The sequence below is a fragment of the Pseudochaenichthys georgianus genome, chromosome 9 (genome assembly GCF_902827115.2).
Source record: "Pseudochaenichthys georgianus chromosome 9, fPseGeo1.2, whole genome shotgun sequence".
Lineage (NCBI taxonomy): Eukaryota > Metazoa > Chordata > Actinopteri > Perciformes > Channichthyidae > Pseudochaenichthys > Pseudochaenichthys georgianus.
This window is the reverse complement of record NC_047511.1, coordinates 25,943,215-25,964,447: the sequence shown is the minus strand read 5'-3', so window position 1 is coordinate 25,964,447 and position 21,233 is coordinate 25,943,215. Positions and strand designations below refer to the sequence as shown.

The 21,233-nt window shown below is 41.0% G+C and overlaps 1 protein-coding gene and 1 long non-coding RNA gene across 2 annotated transcripts in view; one reads left to right on the top strand and one right to left on the bottom strand.

The window, feature by feature from the left end:
- pde4d (phosphodiesterase 4D, cAMP-specific) overlaps positions 1-21,233 on the bottom strand; it is a 254,346-nt gene that overhangs the window by 190,085 nt on the left and 43,028 nt on the right. The window lies entirely within an intron of this gene.
- LOC139434416 (uncharacterized) lies at positions 6,171-7,046 on the top strand. Its single transcript, XR_011643764.1, has 2 exons — positions 6,171-6,370; positions 6,949-7,046. It is a non-coding gene; the product is annotated as an uncharacterized lncRNA (long non-coding RNA).

Sequence of the window (21,233 nt, the reverse complement as noted above, 5' to 3'; positions counted from 1 at the left end):
GATAGAGGACATCAGACTCCAGAGAAAATGTGCTCGAGTCCGAGTCCAAGTCGGAGCGCCAATGTACGAGTCGAGTCCGAGTCATCGTGGGGGGGGGAATTCACGAGTCCGAGTCCAAGTCATCCTGTGCGAGAATTCACGAGTCCAAGTCCGAGTCGCATCAATCAGTGCGCGAGTCCGAGTCGAGTCACGAGTCCCGAAAATCGGCACTCAAGTCCGACTCGAGTCCGAGTCCAGGACTCGAGTACTCCACCTCTGGTGCATGCATGTGTAAAATAACAACTGGTGAACAGATGCAGTTCCCAACATGTTTGGAGGAGTATATTTTCTTTAAGCATATTAAGCATATTAACAGCCAGACCTTATAAGGAAAGTGGCCAGTAAATGTTTTTTGTCCATGCAGCGTTCAGTTATTAAATTGGTCCAAGCCGTGCAATACGTTTTGGTTGGAGGGTAACAAATGCAAAAACATTCTTTATTTGATATAGCCATAAAAGGCCATCGTTACAAACATATGTTGTACGTTTTATCTTTCTGTTTTAGCACATATTTGCCTTATATGCTTTAAAGTCAAATGTTCTTCTAGTTATGAAGAAACCATTTTCTAATTAAGAAGCACCTAGCTGCAGCAGTGATACATTGTGTTGAACAACACAGGATTATAATGAACTGACTTTGTAAGACACCAGGCATAAAAGTCTAAAGGACTCAAGGTGTTTAAGCAAAAATAACAACTTTCAACTCAGATAATTAAAATGTTAGGATCCAGACGGCTTATGTGTTTTGGTTTGTTTACAAATAGTTTTTATTCAGTTTCATTTATGTATGAGAATATATATGCTGCACAACTGTATCTTTTTTATGAAAGCCCGTTGTTCGTATCAATTTATATGTTACACTAAATTAAACACTAATGTATTGTAAGCAAATGTTTGCTATGGTTGTTTCTTGGATTGCGTATGAGCTCCACTGGAGCGAGCTAGCTGAAAGCAGCATATTGAAAATAAACAACATCCCCTCAGGGATCCATAGAGTCAATTTTTACTATTTAGCATTTACTATGTGGCTTACCTCCTTGTATACAATCATTGATTCTGAGTTGACACTATAATTTAAATCAAAATGTATCTCATAGGCTAAATGTTAAAGGTCCCATGTCAGGCTTTTCCGGTTATTACCCATCCCCTTGTGTGTTATGAAGGCCAGTGGAGCCTCGCAGATTGGGGTGCTACCCACTCAGCACCCCCCCCCCCCCCACCTTCCCACGTCCATTTGAGATGTCTCGCTGTCCCGCAGACCCCACGCAGCAAGCAGGAAATGAACCCAGCTCACACTGGGGCCGTTTCTCAATCTCGAGGATACTGGCTTCCAAGCCAATATTTCAAGGATGCTACGTCATCGAGTGCCGCCGAAGTACTGTTCCAATCTCCAGCATACTTGGAATTCCACCGAGGCCGCGTCCTTGGTTTGGGGGAAATTTCGAGGCTGCACATGGGTAGACTTCGCGTCCTTAAAATCCCCACAATGCTTTGCGCACGGACCAATTTCAAAAACCCTTGCGGAGAATGGCTGAACCGACGCAGCACACATTTAAATGTAAGTATGTAGTGGCGTAGAACATGTGTTGGTAAATATGTTACTTTGTTACATTTTTTGTTATTGTCATTACCCGATCCGTCACCCTGCCCGATTGGTTCTGCGCATGTGCGAGAGGGTCCGCCATGTTGGACAACTCCGGACGGCAACACCAGATGGACACTTGACACAGTGGCTTTTAGCAAAGCTCAAAAAGAAAACTCGAGAGAGATGAGTTATTGTTATTACAACGTGACTTCACTATTATTTAACAACTCTTTTTATTGGGTTCTTTTATTTGGGGTTAAGTACATTGTCAGAATAAGTGAGGAATGCATTTAACTTCTGTTAGACAGCCATATGCCATACATTTTTGCATACATTCACAGTAAATATTTATTCAGTATGATAGCTGTCTAACAGAAGTTAAATCTATTTCTCACTTATTCTGACAATGTACTTAACCCCAAATAAAAGAACCCAATAAAAAGAGTTGTTAAATAATAGTGAAGTCACGTTGTAATAACAATAACTCATCTCTCTCGGTTTTTCTTTTTGAGCTTTGCTAAAAGCCACTGTGTCAAGTGTCCATCTGGTGTTGCCGTCCGGACTTCCGGACCATCTCGCACATGCGCAGAACCGATCGGGTAGGGTGACGGATCGGGTAGTGACAAGAGGCTTCTCAATACTCAAATTTCCCCTCCTCAACTCCTCGACTCCTCGGTCCTCCGGTAGTGACCCGGAAATGAATTTCAGCGCGCCATTTTGAAGGACGTCTCATTTCTCTAAATGCACACCGAGGACCGAGGATCGAGCGTCGAGGAGGCTCTCTGGAGGAGCTATAACCGAGGATACACTGATGGTTCCTCCACGGATGCATTTCCGGGAACGGTGGAGGCGTGACGCACGGCCGGACTTATCTCAGCCAATGACAGCTCTGCATGCATCCCCTGGATATTATTTTAGAAACTGCTCTCATCGCAACGTGATGTTTACAGTGAGAACAGCTGTGAGGCCCGTGCAGAAAGCAGAGCAGTGTGTAAAATATATATCACTCAGTATAACAGACCTACTCTCTTTATTTGCTTTAGTTTAGTAGATATCTACAAAGAGTCGATATTTTTCTAAGACCATTTAGTGCTTCACATAATAAAATACACAACGGCTGTAGCCTGATTATGCGTTAGGAGCTGTAGGTGTGTGTGGTACAGTGTCGGTGCGTGTTGTACAGTGTTTAGGTGTGTGTTGTACAGTGCGCAGATGCGGCGGACAGACAGGTCTCAGTTGGTTTGGTGTCCTCTGCTTACTTTTAATACTTGCAAATACAACTTTTGGCCCGTAATTTCAATTCCCCATTTCAGCGACCAGAGAGAGGGGGGGATATATCCAGTCTCTGTTACGTTATTATGAGAGTGCTCTCATACTTTAAATTGCATATATTTATATAAATATATTTGTGTGTGTGTGTCCGCATCTGTAGCCTGTTATTGTCTCATTATACCGCACTCTCAATGAATTAAAAGTACATATGTGGGGGAACAATGTTCAGCTGATCTAACAGAGATTATAAAATATGACAAAACACTCGACAGCTGATGCAGCTGTTGCCACGTAATAATGAACGGACGTCGCTTTAATATGACCGCTCAGAGGAGAGGAGTTCTCATTTCTTTAAACGTCTGCTGCTTCCCCTCCTCTCTCCTCGGTCCTCCGCTCGCATCTCCTGTGGGCGGGTCTAAGTATCGAGGAGGGGAGTCGAGGAGGGGAGTCGAGGAGGGGAAATTTGAGTATTGAGAAGCCTCTACAGTCATAGATATATATAAACACTAGATGGCTCACACGCGCTGCTGGCCAATGGAGACCGACGTTGCCACTTGGCCGCCATCTTGCTACAGGCAGTGCTCTCATTCATAACATTATGGTTTACTATTTAAATAACCATAGCTTGCTCAATTTTCAACCGATTTTCAAACGGTTTGGTTTTTTATAAACATCAAAGATGTAGTTATGATACTGCATACTTATAATCATGGACTTTCATATGAAAATAACATTAATCAGATAAAGCAATAGCTATACACACACACACAAGGTATTTATATTAAATATTTGCCGGTGTATATATTTCCATTTATTTTATTATATTGTCAATATTTAAAATAAATTATAAATAAATTATAAAATTAAAATATATTTATATTTTATATATAAAAATCGGTCTCATGTTACCACTCTGTAAACCAAGAGTTGTTAATTGAGCAATGCCTTAGCTTGAAGAACAGGGACACAACTAATGACAATAGCATATGTTGGTATATTATTTAGATATTCACACCTTTATCAGAAGAACCAAACCAACATAAAATGTGCTCACAGACAGGCCAGTTCTGTCTAATTTATCACAATTATTTTTGACATGAGATCTTCATATCATCCTAGTTTTGTATTTAGTTTCTAGATTTGTAAACAAATCCAGAACCTTTGAAATATGTTATTGAAAAAAGACCAAGAATAATATAAACTGTACCATATGTCCTTCTGTAGTCCATTTGTGGTTTGTCTTGACTCACCCCGGCTGATATATCACAAAATCCACTGTTTAAATTGTTCCCTATATTGCCCCTATAAGGTGTCCTTGGGTGTTATGAAAGGCGGCCCCCCAACATAAATGTATTATTATTATTAAGAAGAACAACTTGGTGTGGTGTGGAGGGGATGTAGGAAGCAGGAGCAGGTGGGGAGAGATGAGGCTTCAAGGTTCAAGGTTATTTGTTTTAAATGTGTCTTGCACACAATAAAATAAAATACAGTATACCACAAAACCAATAAGACACACAGTGACACATGGCACACTAACAATCAATCATCGTCCAGCCTCAGCTTTGGTATTCTTTCACAACCATGTTATGGGTTTATTAGACTGAGCAAACATAAACATATGTGGTGATCCCACGGGTTCTTGTTTGCAGACAGCGGCGATTGGAGCATCCGTAGGCTGCACAAAAGTCCGGCATAGTCAGGTACTTCTGTAAACACAAAGCCAGCAAATTCCTGTATCATAATGCAAGATGTTTTTAACAAGCCAAACCACGTGGAAGAAATCATGTGTAACTTAAGTTGTGTTGAAAAGAAAGAGCAGTTCTGCCTCTCCCACTGGTGTAAAGTTGCTGGGTGAACTTTGTAATACTAGGTCTCACTGACAGCCTCTTGTTATTAGCCAGCTAATAAATACAACCACATACACAAAGGAAAGCTGCAATTTCAACATGTCCAAGCATCCTGTATCATAGCCATGCTAATAATGTTTATAATAAACCAAACCGTTTGTAAATCAATCAAGATTTCAGCGAGTTAAGAGTATTTTTGTGCAGATCACTCACCTTACAACAGCTACCATAACGCGAATCAGAGTAACTGTTGACTGTAGCAAGATGGCGGCCAGTCAGCTACGCTGGAAAATATCCCATGAGCCATCTAGTGTTTATATATATCTATGGTGACAGTTATCACCCAAGGGGCAAACTCTGGGGAATAGCCGGGACGCCAATACGGAAGTGCCACACAATGCAGTTCATATATTGGCCGATACGCGATGGCTGCAGAAAGGAGCAATTTCCATAGACCCCCATGTTAAAATGCCCAACTTTACAGCAGAAAAAAACATGTTTCTACCCCTGGCTCCATACATTTTATTATCGATATAGTTAGATTCCACCTTCATGATTATGGATCTGTGAGTGAATTGTTTTCTAACACGACCCTTTTATTTATATTAGGTCTTAACGTTTTTGCATAAATTAGAGCGTGGTCACATTGAGTGACTGCTCTGTTAAGTGACTGCTGTTGCTAGCTTCTTGTCTCTCTGCTACCTGCTCGGTGAAGCTACAGGGACTCTGCCTGCTCAGTTCATCCAGGAAACACAACTTGAAGCCGGCCGTGGTTGTTTGTTCTTCATGCTTATATATCGGACTATTGTGACTCGCTCTGCGGTTAAAACAGACGGTGCATGAATGCGGTTTTGCGGTAAGTGAAATTCGATTGCTTTATTTATGTGTTAATGATTTTAATCAGCTACGTAATGAATGTTAAGGCTTGGGTTAGCGTGTAGCGAGTGGTAGCTACATCGGTGCTAACGATGCTAATCGTAGCCTCCAAGTTAAAATAATAGACTGTATATATAAAGGTTACAACGAAATAGACAAGTGTTAAGTGGGATAATACTGTTGAACAAACGGCTTCTGTTTGAGGTTGATAAAATAAGGTCATCCTTGTAACGTAGAGAGATATTTTATTATGTATGCATCGCTAAGGTTAATTTAAATTGGCTATGCTCAAGTATGTAGACAAGTTAACCTTGAAGTAGTGTATGTGAAATCAACCTCACAATAAGATGTGTGTATATTACAATTATTAATGTCATATTTCAAGATGATTACTTAGATATTACAATATGGTTGGTTGAGCTGGAGTTCATTATTGAGCTTACAGTTTAACGTCACAGTCATCTGAAGAAGGAACCCAAACCTTGTTGTTTTTATTAATTGCATTACCAAATGGGTATCAAATAAACAGTAAGCATTGGTAACACAACTTCCAAAGTTACAGTAAAATAAAAAGGACCCTGACTCGGACAATACACAATCCAACATGTTCAACAGAAGATAATCAGTTATATTGTTTGTACACATGGTACTTTACATATCTGTTTGTTTAAGGTGTCCAGGTGATGCAGACAGGCTGGACCAGAGAGTGAGAGACAGAACTGGACTCCTCACAGCAGTGAACTTCAGCACAGGTACAAAGACTCTTTTCTTACTGTACAAATAATCAAGAAAGATATTGGTTTAAATAAATGAAGTATGGACTTTAATACACTGATATACATTCCATTAAACAATACTAAATACTAGATCATCTACACATCAGTTAAGTTGAGGGGTTTTTCCATGCAAAAAGTTACATTTAGATGTTAACAAGCACTATGATTTTGTCAGCTTTCTAATTTAATGTATTGAAGGCAAAGATATTTAACACATAGTGAGAACTGCTGCTATTTATCTCTCAATATTGTCTGTAAAAAACGTGGTAAAAGTGATTCTTTCAGTGAGACAACAGAGCAGGCTTCTACAGTTGCACTACGCTTTGTAACAGTTCAATATTATTTTGATAATAACATATATTTCAATGTTGATGAACTTCATACTGTTCATTCATAATCCGATTGTCTTTGTAGCTCACTGTTGAAATAAAAAAAAACATTACAATTACAAAATAATTATATCTACAGCCCCTAAACACACAAACACACTGCTTTCATAAATAACACACTTGTTCTGCAATAATATGTTTTATGTTTCCTGTAATTTTTGTTAGGAAAGGACATGCCTGAAAGACACGACATCTTCTCCTTCTCTGAGGGTCAAGAAGAACATCCAAGAGGAACATTAAAAGCTGATGTTATGAGATTTTAAGACCAGTTCACTAAGAAACTACTTTTATTGTAAAAACAGTCAGCTGATCGAATGCACCTATTTCCACATCTACACTCCATCAGCTTATTATTTCTATTTGCCTCGCTTTATGAGCTTCACATCACTTGTGCCTTGTACCGCAGAGTTTGCAACGTCACAAATAAATGGGGCCAATCTTCAGTCAGATGTGAATGTGTAATCTAACATTTTCAGTAAGAATAATGGACAAAAGGAATGCAAATACAAATACAATTTATAGAAATGTGAACCAAAAGTTAATCAAATGTTTTAAATAAAAAGCACATATGGACAGAAGGTGTAAACCTATTAAATGTATAAGTAAACACATTTAGTCAAATAACGTGACAGACTAGGCCTGTGCTGTTGGTATCAGCTATGCCCAGCATGGGCTCCTCCATCAGGCCTGGTCCTCCTCGCTGAGGAAAGACCCTCAGTCCTCTCCAAACCAACAGACTGGACGTCCATCACACGGAGATTTCTCCCTGAAGTCTCTGCAGCTCTCTGGACACCAGGCTGTCTCAATCCGTCCACACTGAATATGAGAGGGGGAAAATAATAAATGCTTTAGACAATAAGAAACATAAAGTTGACTATTGAGTTGCTCAGTTTTTTTAGATTGTCAATACTATTACTGTATAACTAATATCTCAGGTTAAGGCACATTTAAATAAAGATTGGTCTTTAAATACATGTTGTCTTTTGAATTGTTTGTCTAAAGTCAAGGATCTAGAACTGGTACTTAGTTTTAATGATACAGTCTGGTTATTATGCTGTTTGGAGGAGGCCTCACAGGTAAGAGCACTAACTAGCTACCATCACATGTACCTTAGCTTGACTTAAATGTATTAAACCTGTAGTTAAGTGATATCAAAATACGAATAACTAATGTCATGCAAACATATTAGTATTTGCTTGATTCCAGTGTTGAATTTAGCACAATTGCATACAAACATTAATGGGTTTTAAGATTCTGAAGTATTATGCTAAAAACTCAATAACTTAGATTATTATTTATAGTTTTGCTGAATAGTTTCATGTCCGCTTACCTTAGAAATGTAAAATGCGACGGCAGTGTGCAGATGGGGAGCATGTTAGCTTAGCTTGGTAGCTTCAGCTAGCTCTGGAACTTCCAGCTCGGTGGCAGCAGGTCCCGCCTCGGCTCCGCCTCTTTGCCCTTATTTGGAGCAGGCTGGAACAGGCGGGAGTTGAACTCTGACGTCACTGTCGAGCCGTTAGTGGCCGACTCCGCCTACTAAGGGCTTCTCGGCAACTCTGCAGAATCCTATGGGTGACGTCACGGACCCTACGTCCATACAGTCTATGGTTATCACCAAAAATGTGTTCCGTGAAAGTAAAGCAAGTTCATAATTAGATAGACATCGTGAGGTATTTATTTTCAGTACAGTTTATGTTGAAACCGTTAGAGAGAGTGGCACACTTGTTAGCCTGTTCCATTCTTCTTTGTTTTCCGAAGCCGTGGCTTGGAAGCATACTTGCTTCGTTTCTGAAGGAAGTGACTTGGAAGTACGCGACTACCAAGCCAGCATCCTCGAGATTGAGAAACGGCCTGGGTGTTTCTCAATCTCGAGTAAAGCTCCAGAGCCACTATTTCAAGCATACTACGTCATCGAGTGCCGCCGAAGTATACTGTTCCAATGTCCAGCATACTTGGAATTCTACCGAGCCCGGCGTACTTCGTTTGGAGACATTTCGAGGCTGCACATCCCCACAATGCTTTGCGCACGGACCAATTTTCCTAAATCTGTGGCGGAAAATGTAAGGAGGGGCCTCTCATATGATGCACACCTGCACACTTGCTAGCCTGTTCCACTCTTTGTTTTCCGAATGCCAGGAAGTATTCTTGCCTCGCTTCTGAAGCAAGTGACTCGGAAGACATGTGCTACCAAGCAAGCGTACTCGCGATTGAGAAACACCCACTGTCCGCTCCTCGCAGCAGCGAGCCGCGCAATGTCCCGCCAACACGGCACCCAGACCCCACGCAGCATTCTCATCTGTTTGTCCTAACTGGTGTCATTTTCTGGTTGCTAACGCCATTGTAACATATAATCACTGATGTTCCGCTGTAACGGTGGTAGACTCATCAGACCAATCAGAGCACAGTGGGCTCACAGGGAGGGGGGGGCAGGAGCTCCAAAAAGCTGTTTAGGACAGAGTGAATACACATATTATACAGAGATGCTGTACTGTATGAGAAACCAATGTGAGTTTTGAAAATTGCACAATATAAATCTATTTTAGTAGACCTCAACAATGAAATTATGATCAGTAGAAATGGCCATGACATGGGACCTTTAATGTATATCACATTTCTTTATTCATCACATTATTGATTAATGAGAGAATAATATGAAATGCCTCATGTGGAAAATCAGCAGTTTTTTTAGATAAGACTATTAGGCTTTTTAGAAGGAATGTGACGTCCAGTGTACGAGATGTGCTAAGACAGAGAAAGAAAATGATGAGTTACTCTCACTGTTGAGTTCAAACAGAAAGCTCTAGAAAGAAACGAAACTCCATGTGGAAATGACACATCACACAGAGGTCAGTATCTGAAGGCTGAGACTGTGTAGGTTTGAGGTTAGACCAGTGTGATGGGATATAAAGTCATCCTGGAGGAAAGACATCAGATGGTCAATGAACCATGAAGTAGTTCCTGGAAAAGTTTATTGTGCTGCGGTAAAGGCAGAAGCACAGACTCTACCTTAACAAAAACACTGCTTCAGGTCTCCCACATTATGTTTCACTGAATATATATATATGGACCTGGAAATCCATTAGGGGATAACAATCTAATTTTGACAAAGACTAAACACATTGCTTAATGCAATTGACTATCTTAATATGCAAATTGTTGTTTTGATTTCTTTGAATTGGCCTCAAGCACAAAAGGCCTTTTTCCGCCTGAACAAATAACACACCGAAGACTCCGGACAAAAGTGGATTACAAGAAGCTCAATATTCTGTTTCTTTGGCGCACAGTCCTTGGGGAAAGCTCAGGGGTGATCGGTTATTTGCGTATTGAGTGGTTCCTATCTTTAATTAGGGCACACTACACACACACACACACACACACACACACACACACACACACACACACACACACACACACACACACACACACACACACACACACACACACACACACACACACACACACACACACACACACACACACACACACACACACACACACACACACACACACACACACACACACACACACACACACACACACACACACACACACACACACACACACAGGGTGAGCTGGGGAGACGGTATGATAATTTGAGGCTGATTCTGTGCCATTACTCTTGTCGCAAACCATGGGAGTTAGGAGCTACCTCCCATGTAAGGTTATACCGGTAACAATTACACTCCACATAGCTCTTTTAAATGGGCCAACCCTTTTATATTACTAATGTACATTTCCATTATACACACCCATCACAGATATATATAGCAAAGTTTACGTATCATCCCACCTATAGTGATGCAAGTTCCCATCAATAACTGCTTTCTACAAAAGAGGGTTCGATTTTGACTCTTTGCTTCATATCAACCCCCCACGTCTCACTACTGCTGCTCTATCAATTCAAAGTCAAGAAATCCATAAAATATGAAGGCAATATCACAAATACATTATTAAAAAAAATTACAAAATAAAAAAAGCAGGGGCAAATTAAATCTTAAATTAATCATTTTGGCCTGTGCCGCAGATTTTCATACATTGGATTAATTTGCTGTGCCGAGCAGAGCTGCTCAATGTGCGCATGGCCTGGGGCAGCCTGCTAGATAAAAACACCTATTTGCCCTCCAGGTGCAAACTAATAAATTATCCTGGCAGTTTGCCGTATACGCTGTCCTTTACAGCTTTGTACAGTGTGTGTGTGTGTGTGTGTGTGTGTGTGTGTGTGTGTGTGTGTGTGTGTGTGTGTGTGTGTGTGTGTGTGTGTGTGTGTGTTTCCCCATATCTCTCTCTCCTTCGTGACTGTTCTGCTTTCCCCTCCATTGTTCAACAAAACACCTCGCCCCCGCCCCACCTTGTCCTCCCCTGCTTCCATCAAGATGCCAATCATCCAGGAAGCCATGGAGCCTTTCATGCCTACATAATTACCTGTATTAGCCTTGTTGCTGCAGACGGTGGCTTTCAGACTAAGAGGGAGCCAACATGATTAACCCTCACTTTTCATCATGGTAGAGTAGAGGAATGATGGATGTTCACAGACTTCTAAACATCGTATGTAATGGCCTCCTTTGCTCTTTCTGTTACTCTTACAGTGATACAGGGTACTGATGTTACATTACACTTGCACTTCATACGATGCACCACTTTCCTTCTATTAAATCCCTCAAGGAATAATGTAAGCACTTCAATTCATTAGTGCTCGCTTTTTGTATTTAAATTGATTGTATGAACGTACATGTGTCACTAAAAGCATTAAGAGCTGAGGAAAGTAAAATAATAACGTTTAAATAATAAATAGATTCCCTAAAGAAAAACAAACAAAGAGAAGAATAAAAGGGTAAAATATCTTATTTTTGTCACATCTAAGAGAATGCAGAAAGTACAAAGGATAGGACAGCAGACTGTGTGTGTGTGTGTGTGTGTGTGTGTGTGTGTGTGTGTGTGTGTGTGTGTGTGTGTGTGTGTGTGTGTGTGTGTGTGTGTGTGTCCTTGATATGTGTGTTTGTGTGCGTGTTTTCCCACTGTAGATTATACACACAGTCCTTCATTTTCAATCACTTGTGCTGTCTCTCCTAATAACTGAAGTGGCACTTTATGATAAGTGGGATCAGTGAAAGGTTAATTGGTCTGCTGTGACTCTTCTGTGCTCTCTGTGAACTTTATGTGCAATCCATTGGTGGTCTGTTTGGTGGGTCAGATCTTGTGAAATAAGCAGCCTTTTTAAAACATTCTTCGATTTTTTTTGTGAAAACATAAAGGTCAATAAATTATGTTATTTTAATTTGTAGTCAGTTATCAAAATAACCATTTGTTTCACCCCATCAATCTAACATGACATTATGAAATGTAAATGAACAGTTGTGGCAGATTTACTAACTGTTATTCACAGTTATCTTGGAACATTGTGTATTATTGTATGGACAGTTTTGCAGGCTGAAATAACAGCTTTAACGTCATTATCAGCTGTAGCCACTAGCTAGCTTATTAGCATGAGCTCTGTATGTTAGCACATCAACATAAAATACAATAACAAAAAGAATAATTCCCTAGCTTTTTTCTGCTAAGGGTTGTAGCATTTGATCAACAAACATCAGGCCTCTCTGTTTACCCCCCAACGTTCCATTCTCAAGCTCCATCACTAGATCAGACTGTCACATGGGAATCTGCTGTTAAAGTCCCACCATTGCATGATTTATGAATTAAGTATTATCAATTAGACCAATTTTCAGCAAACAGGAAGCCATTCCTTTTTCATAAACTGAATTTTTCATTAGAACCTTTGTTGTTGACCTTTCGAGAGATTAAAATGGCACCAACATTGGTCTGTTGTCGGACTTTTTGTTTTTCTATGAGCTCACAGTGAAGACAACATCTGGACAGCCCCTCAACCCTGTCAGCTCTTTTTCTTATAAAATAATTGTCACCATATAAAAAAGGTGAAATCATCCAGATGCACAACATGTGTCAACGCTTCTCTCCTTTGCTGCATATTTCTTTATCTTTCTGCAGCTTGTATCAATGACACCATCTACCGAGCTGAGAGGCATTCCCCCACTTCCTCTGTTAAATCATTACCATTTCACACTCCAAAGCTACAGACACTAAATCAAGATCCATGTTAAGATGTTCCAAATAACAGGTGTATTAATACTGGATCAGCTGAAAGGTCCACAACATCCCTTCAGAATTAAACTGAGCATGGGGGATTTTCCGTAAGCTACTTGACAAAAAACCTTTGATAATGAAATGCTTCAAGTGTTCTATTAAAGAAATGCACCATCATCCCATCAAGCCAGGGGACAACCTGCACTTTACTCAATATGTGCAACCCTTCATTGTCAGTGTCATTATTCATCTCTTTGCTATGATTGATTTGTAAAATGAATCTTAAATGGATTCTGGGTAAAGCCAGAGGCAACATGAGAAGTGACTGGGATCAAAGTTAACACAAGCAAAGAAAGGGAAGAGAGGAGATGAAAAGGATAAAGATTGCTATTGGAGGAGGAGCAGTAAATCACCTGGTTGAAAAAACAATTTAGTCCTTCCATTTATCTGCTGGTACACAGGCCGCTCTCTGCTTCCTGGAAGACCATACTACATTCTACATGCTAGAAACGAAGGAGAAAGAAGGTTTATGTGTAAAGCGCACATATTTTCTATATAGTATGTCTATTTTATTTATATGTCTAGTAAGTCTTTATATTTTAAACGCACACTTATATGTATAATTTTAGCAAGTTTTTATATTGTCCTATTCCTGTAAGCCAGTACAACGAAATTTTGTTTTAATAGTACACTCTGTGTCTTGTTGAAATGACAATAAAGTATGTCTAAGTAAGTCTAAGTTTAATCTACAACCATACCTCCAAAGCCTGAATTGTCTTTCAAGGAAACACTTCTGTATGCAGCATAATGAATATAGGCAAATGTGATAACCTCGACTCAAGTTACCGTGCAATCATAAGTTTGCTTGGCACATTCCATCTTTTTGAAAGGGTTGCCTCAACAACAGAGCTTCATCTATCGCTCCATGCTGAGAGCTATTGCTATTTACAACCAGGGTGTGTGTTTTTACTGCTTGATTTAATTGTTTACTTAGATATAAAACACAGTGACCTATGGGCTGATACAAATTAACTCAGTTCATCTCCTTCAGTACACAGTGCTCACAGCTTCACAGCAGATTTATCAGGGGATAAAGGAAAAAAGGGGTGGTTTGTTGGGCACGTTGTTTAGCTTCACTCCTCTTCTTGCCTTGGATCCTGTAACGGAGGTGATCTCTTGGCCCATAGATCTCGGCCTCCGTTATGGGTAATATAGCACTAAAAACATTACACAGGAAGCATGGGAATATATGTAATTTATGTAAGTTTGTCTGTCTCTGTTTCCTGGTTTCATGTTAAAAGTGTTCCCCTTCCCCCATGTCTGTGGCTGTTGATTGTGTGCACCTGGTGCCCTGTGTTGTCTCCTCCCCCCCACCTGTGTCGAATTGCTGATTAGTGTGTGTATTTAGGGTCTGTTGCCCTGTCTGTTTGTAGGCAGGGAGTGTGTGTGAGATCCTGGTGGCTGCAGGCTGGGCTCACATGAACAGCAGCAGCAGGATTGAGGCTGTGTGTAATGTGTTCATGTTTTAATAAATGACCACACCGGGTTGTATTTTTGGACGTTCTGCCTCTGCCTCCTTGCTTGGTCGGGCCGCTCAATTGTCAGCTTCACAGATCCACATTATGAATAATTCCATAGAAATAACAAGGTCATATGGACTTTACAAGTGCATTTATATTTCAAACCTATAGGTAACATAATACTTCTATGGGTTTACAGCTCGAGCAAAAATAACATACAATAATGAGGTGATTGTGATATTTTCTACTGCGCACTGTAGACAATAATGTTTTTACTGAAAGTCGTAGTCAGTGGCCTAGACCTTTAGTGATTCTCGGAAGGTCTTTATTCACCATCAGTGATCGGCAAACCTTAGTTTCATCACACATTCACTGTGAGAAACACAGTGGTCATGCAGCTTCACAACATGTGGCAGTAATGCAGAATTCAAACCTTCTTGTGTTATTTACCTTCCATTGTGTGGGATATCAAACACCTCCATCTGCTACTGTCTGCTGCTTGTGTTATATGCTAATTGACTTTTTCTAACCTTAGAATAGAAAGCATTATGCATACATTAAGGCATGAGATTCCCCCCCCCCCATTTCTATCTCAAGTAATGCCGTCTTACATTTCCATCCACGTTTGCCTCACCCCTATGGCTGTACAATTGTTAACATGTTAATTTCTATATAGCCTGCCTTAATGTTTCTCAAAAGGTGGGAAAAAACATCCTGTGTTGCAGCATGATAGCAGAATATGTGAGTTTGTTAAGGAAAAACAAACACAGAGGACATTATAGTAACACATAGCCGCTTGTGTCCAGATTATCTCAGCAGGGACAAAAATGACACATACAGTAAGAAAAGATTAAAACTAGCAGGACAGCTGATCAGGAAGTAACAATGGTGCACTGAAGTGTCAAATTCGTGGAGAGGGAGATGAATCAATTTGTTTCAAAGGCCCCCCCCCCCCACCTGGACTCGGCCTCGGCTTCTGACACAACTCTGTGATGCACTGGTCTGTGCAACACATAGCGATGAAATACCCTGGAGGCGCCCTAAATCAAAGCAAGGGGGAAACATTTGAAGCAGATTCAGAAAGAAACGCTGGATAACACTGGCTAATGTACTAATTTATTAACACCACCGTTATTCTTATTTTTCCACATCAGTGCAAAGGTTCAGGGTCATTGTGCCGTTATATAGAAGGAAATAAAGTGAAGCCTACTTGCATTGTTTTCTATCTTCCCGCAGTAAACGCGCTCCTTAACATATAATAAACCATCAATGTATGGCTTGATGTGTAATAGCCAAGCGAGAGAGAAAATATACCATGTGTCACGCATGAATAAATCAAGCTAAACTGGGACAGGATGGCAGATTTGTTTCTCCATGAATCCTCCATATCGACCTTTCCCAGGCAGAGTTCACACACCACTCTTCATGCATCAGGGCCACATCCACACTTAGCACGCTGCCAAACACCTTATGCAAGATTAATCACACTTTAAACATAGTCAACAGGCTGTGAAATGAGAACGGTGAGCGGGTGGTAATGTTTCTTTGCACAAGGTGTGGCAAGATAAATAAATATTGAATACTGCTTGCTCCACGGCGCTAGCAGTAAGCAGGTGTAGGCCTACCCGCTGATCTGTCTGCACTTGATGAACCGCCTTCACAGCCAAATCTGAAGAAGTGCCCCTACAATGTTAATCATGGAAAAGCAAGGTGCTTCTCATCGAGGTGGTATGAAGATTTTCCCTGGGTGGAATACAGCGCTAGTAGGGACGCGCTTTTCTGTAAAATGTGCAGACATTTCTCCAGCCCAGGAGATGAAGGTGCATTTACGAGGGATGGATATGTAGACTGGAAGCACCTGCGTAACTCGTCAGAGAGACATAAAAAAAGCGAGGACCACTGCAAGTCCATGAGCAGGTTTGAATGCTACAACCTATTACTGTTACTGCTGTTACCTAGACTCTAGAGCAATAAAAGAGTTACCCAACGATTGTAAATAACCCAATTTGTGTTCTATGAAACTGAAAAGGATATTACATTGTTTTTGTTACTTTTGTTGCAGTTGTATATGTCTTAAATGTAATTTAGGTTAACTTCCTGTTTTATTTAGATGCCTTTATTTTGAAGGCGAGTTTACGCTGTTGAGATACGGAGAAAGTAAAGGATAAAGTTTATGTTTAAGTTTAGCACCCCCCGAAGAGGCACAAGGTTGGTATTAACTATAATATACAAATGTGGGTTTTGTCCTAATTCGTTTGTAGGCTATGCTGTTTTGTAGCTTTGCTGTCTGTTTACAGTTAACATTGCTAAAGTGATTCTAATACGGATGGAGCCTAAATGTATTGGTTATTTTTGTGTCTTTATAGCTCTTATGTTGATATTGGAGATTTCAATAAATTCCTATCATCAGTCAAGTTTTCGACCATTATTCGGAGGGAAATGCTACAACGATGCTTGGCAATGGGCATTATTATATATGCTTATTATTACTACCTTAAAGTCATTTTTCCCCCTGGAAAAATCTGGCCCACCCTATTTTATACAGGCCGGCCCTAAAGTAAATTTCTGCCTACGCTACTGGCCTGTCTACCTACCTATGTGCGTGGATTGGCCTTTGAGTGCAGCCTCCCAACAGACAACAGAACAGGCAGACAGACCCTGACAAGTGGACCAGATAAATAAAAGTAATTTGCACTGTCGAGTTTTGGCAGGCTTGAGAGATAAAACACATATAATTTCCCTGAGTGCCTGAGTTTGTCCTCATTGTATGGAGCTGCCTTCTAATCTCATCACATGATTTTAATATGCAGTAGATTGCTCCACTGTCTCATAAATAAATAAGCAGGCAGATAAGCAATGGCTACAAAAGAATCAACATTGTTTGCACTGAGCATGTCAATTCAGAGATAAGAATACTGCCCAAGTTTATGCTAGAAATAACGGTTGATTTGTATGATCCAGTCAAATGTTAATTTGAGTGAAAAATTAGGAGCCCTTTCCCCCTGAGACATTTAAAAAGACATCCTTACAATACTGTATAATATACGTGGTACCTTTCTTTAAATGGCACCTTCAAATCCTGAAGGGATTTCCAAGTGTACACAGCCAGAGCAGGGGCTTTTGTGGAATGATCATCATAAAACCGCACTTTAAAAATGTGTCTGTGTGAGAGGTTAGTGAAAAGGAGGCGTGTGGCGCAGTGGATAGAGCCTTGGTGTTGGGGTCAGGGGGTCACAGGTTCAAACCCCACTGCAGTCAGCAAGTCGTTGTGTCCCTGGGCAAGACACTTCACCCCAAATTGCTCCTGTGGGGATTGCCCACATATTGAGTATGTAAGTCGCTTTGGATAAAAGCGTCTAACAAGTGACATGTAATGTAATTATACAAATCGTTATGTGTTGTCCGAGTCCCTATCCTTCGTCCATTTTTCTTTATTTGATCTCCTGCAGCTGTCTCATGTCCTGCTCATCCTTCTGTCACTTTTCCGCTTCTGTAATAACGTTCCCCTCCTCTGATCCTGTTCAATCTAATTTCCCTGCTATTTTCATTTAATATCTTGTCATCCACTTCCCCTCTTCTCATCCAGCCAGCCTTCACCTGTATGTGCTGAGTGTCAACTGGCTTTACTGGCGATTCACTTGATTTTAAATGATCAAATACTTCAAGCACAGTGGCGGCTGGTGGAAAATATTTTAGGTGGGGCTGTGGAAATGGTGACCAAACAATACTAGGGGGGTCCGGGGAGATGCTCCCCCGGTAAAACAAATTGAGAAAAGACCCCTTAAATTATGACTTCTGGTGATGTTAGAGGGGGGGGTCCTGATCTGAAACCACTAGACCTAGACTCATCAAATCTGGACTGGATTATCCCACAGAGGCTAAAGATTCTTTATAACACAGTTTGAGGTTTGTGAAACCTTTATTCTATTTGTGAAAATACAAACAATGGAGATTTCAGTGCTTGTTTCGCATCCTGACCACATTAGACCAGGTCCTGATCTAAAACTACTAGACCTACACTCATCAAATCTGGACTGGATTATCCCACGGAGGCTAAAGATTCTTTATAACACAGTTTCAGATTTGTGAAACCTTTATTCTATTTGTGAAAATACAAACACAGGTGGAAGGCTGAGGTTGCTGCAGCAGGCCAGGATCAGCATCAGAGAGTGAACCTCCCAGCTGGGCAAGCCTTTATGCCTTCTTGTATTACTTCCTGTTTTGTCTCCTTGGATACGAGTCCAAACAACTCACAGACTGCACCGGCGCTGACGTATGCGCCCCTGTGACCGTCAGATTTGACGACGCTGATTGGCTGAAATTATGTTTTGGCGGCATAGTTTAAAGATAGCAACAGTTGGCTTCTGCTGCACTCGCTGCACTCTCGTCTGGGCACTGTGCATAGCGCCCAGACGAGAGAGGGTAATGATACACGGGCAAGGCCAGGCAGGAAACATGTGACTTATCAGTAACTTTAGACATCGTAACACAATTTTAAACGAGATTTTATTGTAGATTATACATTTTACTGATACCAATTATATAATATTTACCCTGGTTATATATATATTAGTGCTGTCAAAATTATCGCGTTAACGGCGGTAATTAATTTTTTGAATTAATTGCGTTAAAATATTTAACGCATTTAACGCATGTGCAGAATTGCCCGCCCCATACGTGCCTAGGGTGACCAGATGTCCCGCTTTGCGCGGGACTGCACAGCATTTTCACGACTTTTGGTGCGTCCCGCAAATTGAGACGATGTCCCGCATATTTCATTTTGATTGGCTAAAATGCTTTTCTTTAAAATCAGATTCATCCAATGGCTGTTGAGAAAGCAGGGAAGGCTATCATCACGGGGCTGTGTTTGCTGTCAATCAAACTGTAACACACGGCGGGTGCTGGTCAAGTGTTAACCAATGAGAGTAACTCACTCACACAACCCCCCCCCAACCCCCACCCCGCCAAACAACAACAACGAACGCAGGCGACGCAGCAGGTTATGGAAAATGGAGGAAACTGAAACTACAGCTAAGAAGACTGGGAAGACACTTGAAGCCAGTGCAGGGCGACTCTCAGAGTTTTTTGCAATCTTTGCAAGAGTAATTTTTAAATTTCACATGGCAGTGAATACGACGTCAAAAGTCACAGAGAATGCGATTCTCACAAGAAACGTGTCGCTCAAAAAGAGACATCCCACTCTATGGAGACATTCCTACTCAAACCAAAAAATGATGGTCACTCAGACAAGGTAACAGCAGCAGAAATAACCAGTGTTTACCATACAGTGCAACACTCCCATTCATACCGGTCAAATGACTGGTAACAAGCTAGCGCCGACCATTTTTCCAGACTCTGAGATAGTAAGGAAAATGTCATGTGGTCGTACAAAAGCAGCGTCCATAATAACAGATGTGCTTGCCCCTGCCTCTGTGGAGAGTTGTTTGACAGAGTTAAAGACACCAGTGGTTCTAGGTGACAAAATAGCCCACACACTGTGTGTGTGGGGGCACTGTGATGGACACACAACTGAAAGCTATTTTATTTTATGTATTATTATGTTTCTGTTCCCTCCTGGCCAGTTTTGATTTGTATTTATGGTTTTATTTTATCTATTAATTTATGTTGTGCCTACTTGTACAGGTAATACACTAGTTGAATTAAGAAGATGCATTTCTAAACACTTGAAGTGAATAATGCCTGCTGCCTTGGTTAGCCTTAGTTTACTTTTGCCCGGGGGGGGGAGGAGGGTGTCCCATATTGTCCCACACAACCATACTCCTTGTCCCACATTTGGTTTGTTGGGATCTGGTCACCCTATACGTGCCACCAGTGATTTCAGTAGCCACGCTTTTGAAAACTTTTGTCACGTAGTGATCGTCTTCTCAATAGAAAATCTTTGATAACGGCGTGGTGTTGTTGCAGGAAGTCCCGACGGAGAATACTTTTGCTGTAGTTCAGGGCAGAGCCATATAATTGTTATAATATGGCTCTGGTACAGGGGTGCAGGTTATGTGCGTAATCTGAAATGCGTACCGTCACTTGTGTCACAAAGCGCATTTGCGTACCGACGTACTTGTGAAGCTTTTCCAGAAGGCGGTTAGATCACCGGACGACAGAGTCGGTCTCCGCGTGCACAGACAGGGCTGCTGTTAACGTCGGTCACGACGGAACTGTGCCAAAACTACGCCAACCGGCTGCGGAGGGAGACTCCCCCCTTCACTGGAGAACTGCGCTAAAACAGCTGATCACAACGTTCACACTAGGCTTGTTTGAGACGCGTTGCGGCTCGCCTCGAAAGTAGACGAGAGTAGCCGATCGCAGCCGGGGGAGGTGTCAAAATGCTCGTCTTAAGTCGGACAGCTCGGACTCGGAGTCGGCTTGACTGGCTGGGTTTGCAATGGCGGAAATTGCGTTGGCGTTTTTCGTTGCAGATGAAGTGGATGCAATAGAAATCCCACATGTATTGTATGGAGAATGACATGATCTAAAGGGACTGTGATTGAGAGAAAATTTAATATTTGTTTACAATAAACATGAATATGTCATTTGTTTGATTTGCATTAAAAGACAATACCATTTTTGATTTAAATGATAGATTACCTTGTGCATTTGTTGCAGCCCGTGCTTGCTGCATAAGTGCAGCTGCTAAACTGTTATCTGAAAAATAATTTACATCATTTAAAATCATATCCAGATTGTTGGAATGCAATTTAGTTGTTTACTCACCATTTTGTAGTCTTTGGGAAATGTCTTGTGAGACTCTTACAGTGATGTCTCCCTGTCCATCACGCAGTGTAAGCACCACAAATTCCATTTTACCCACTGTAG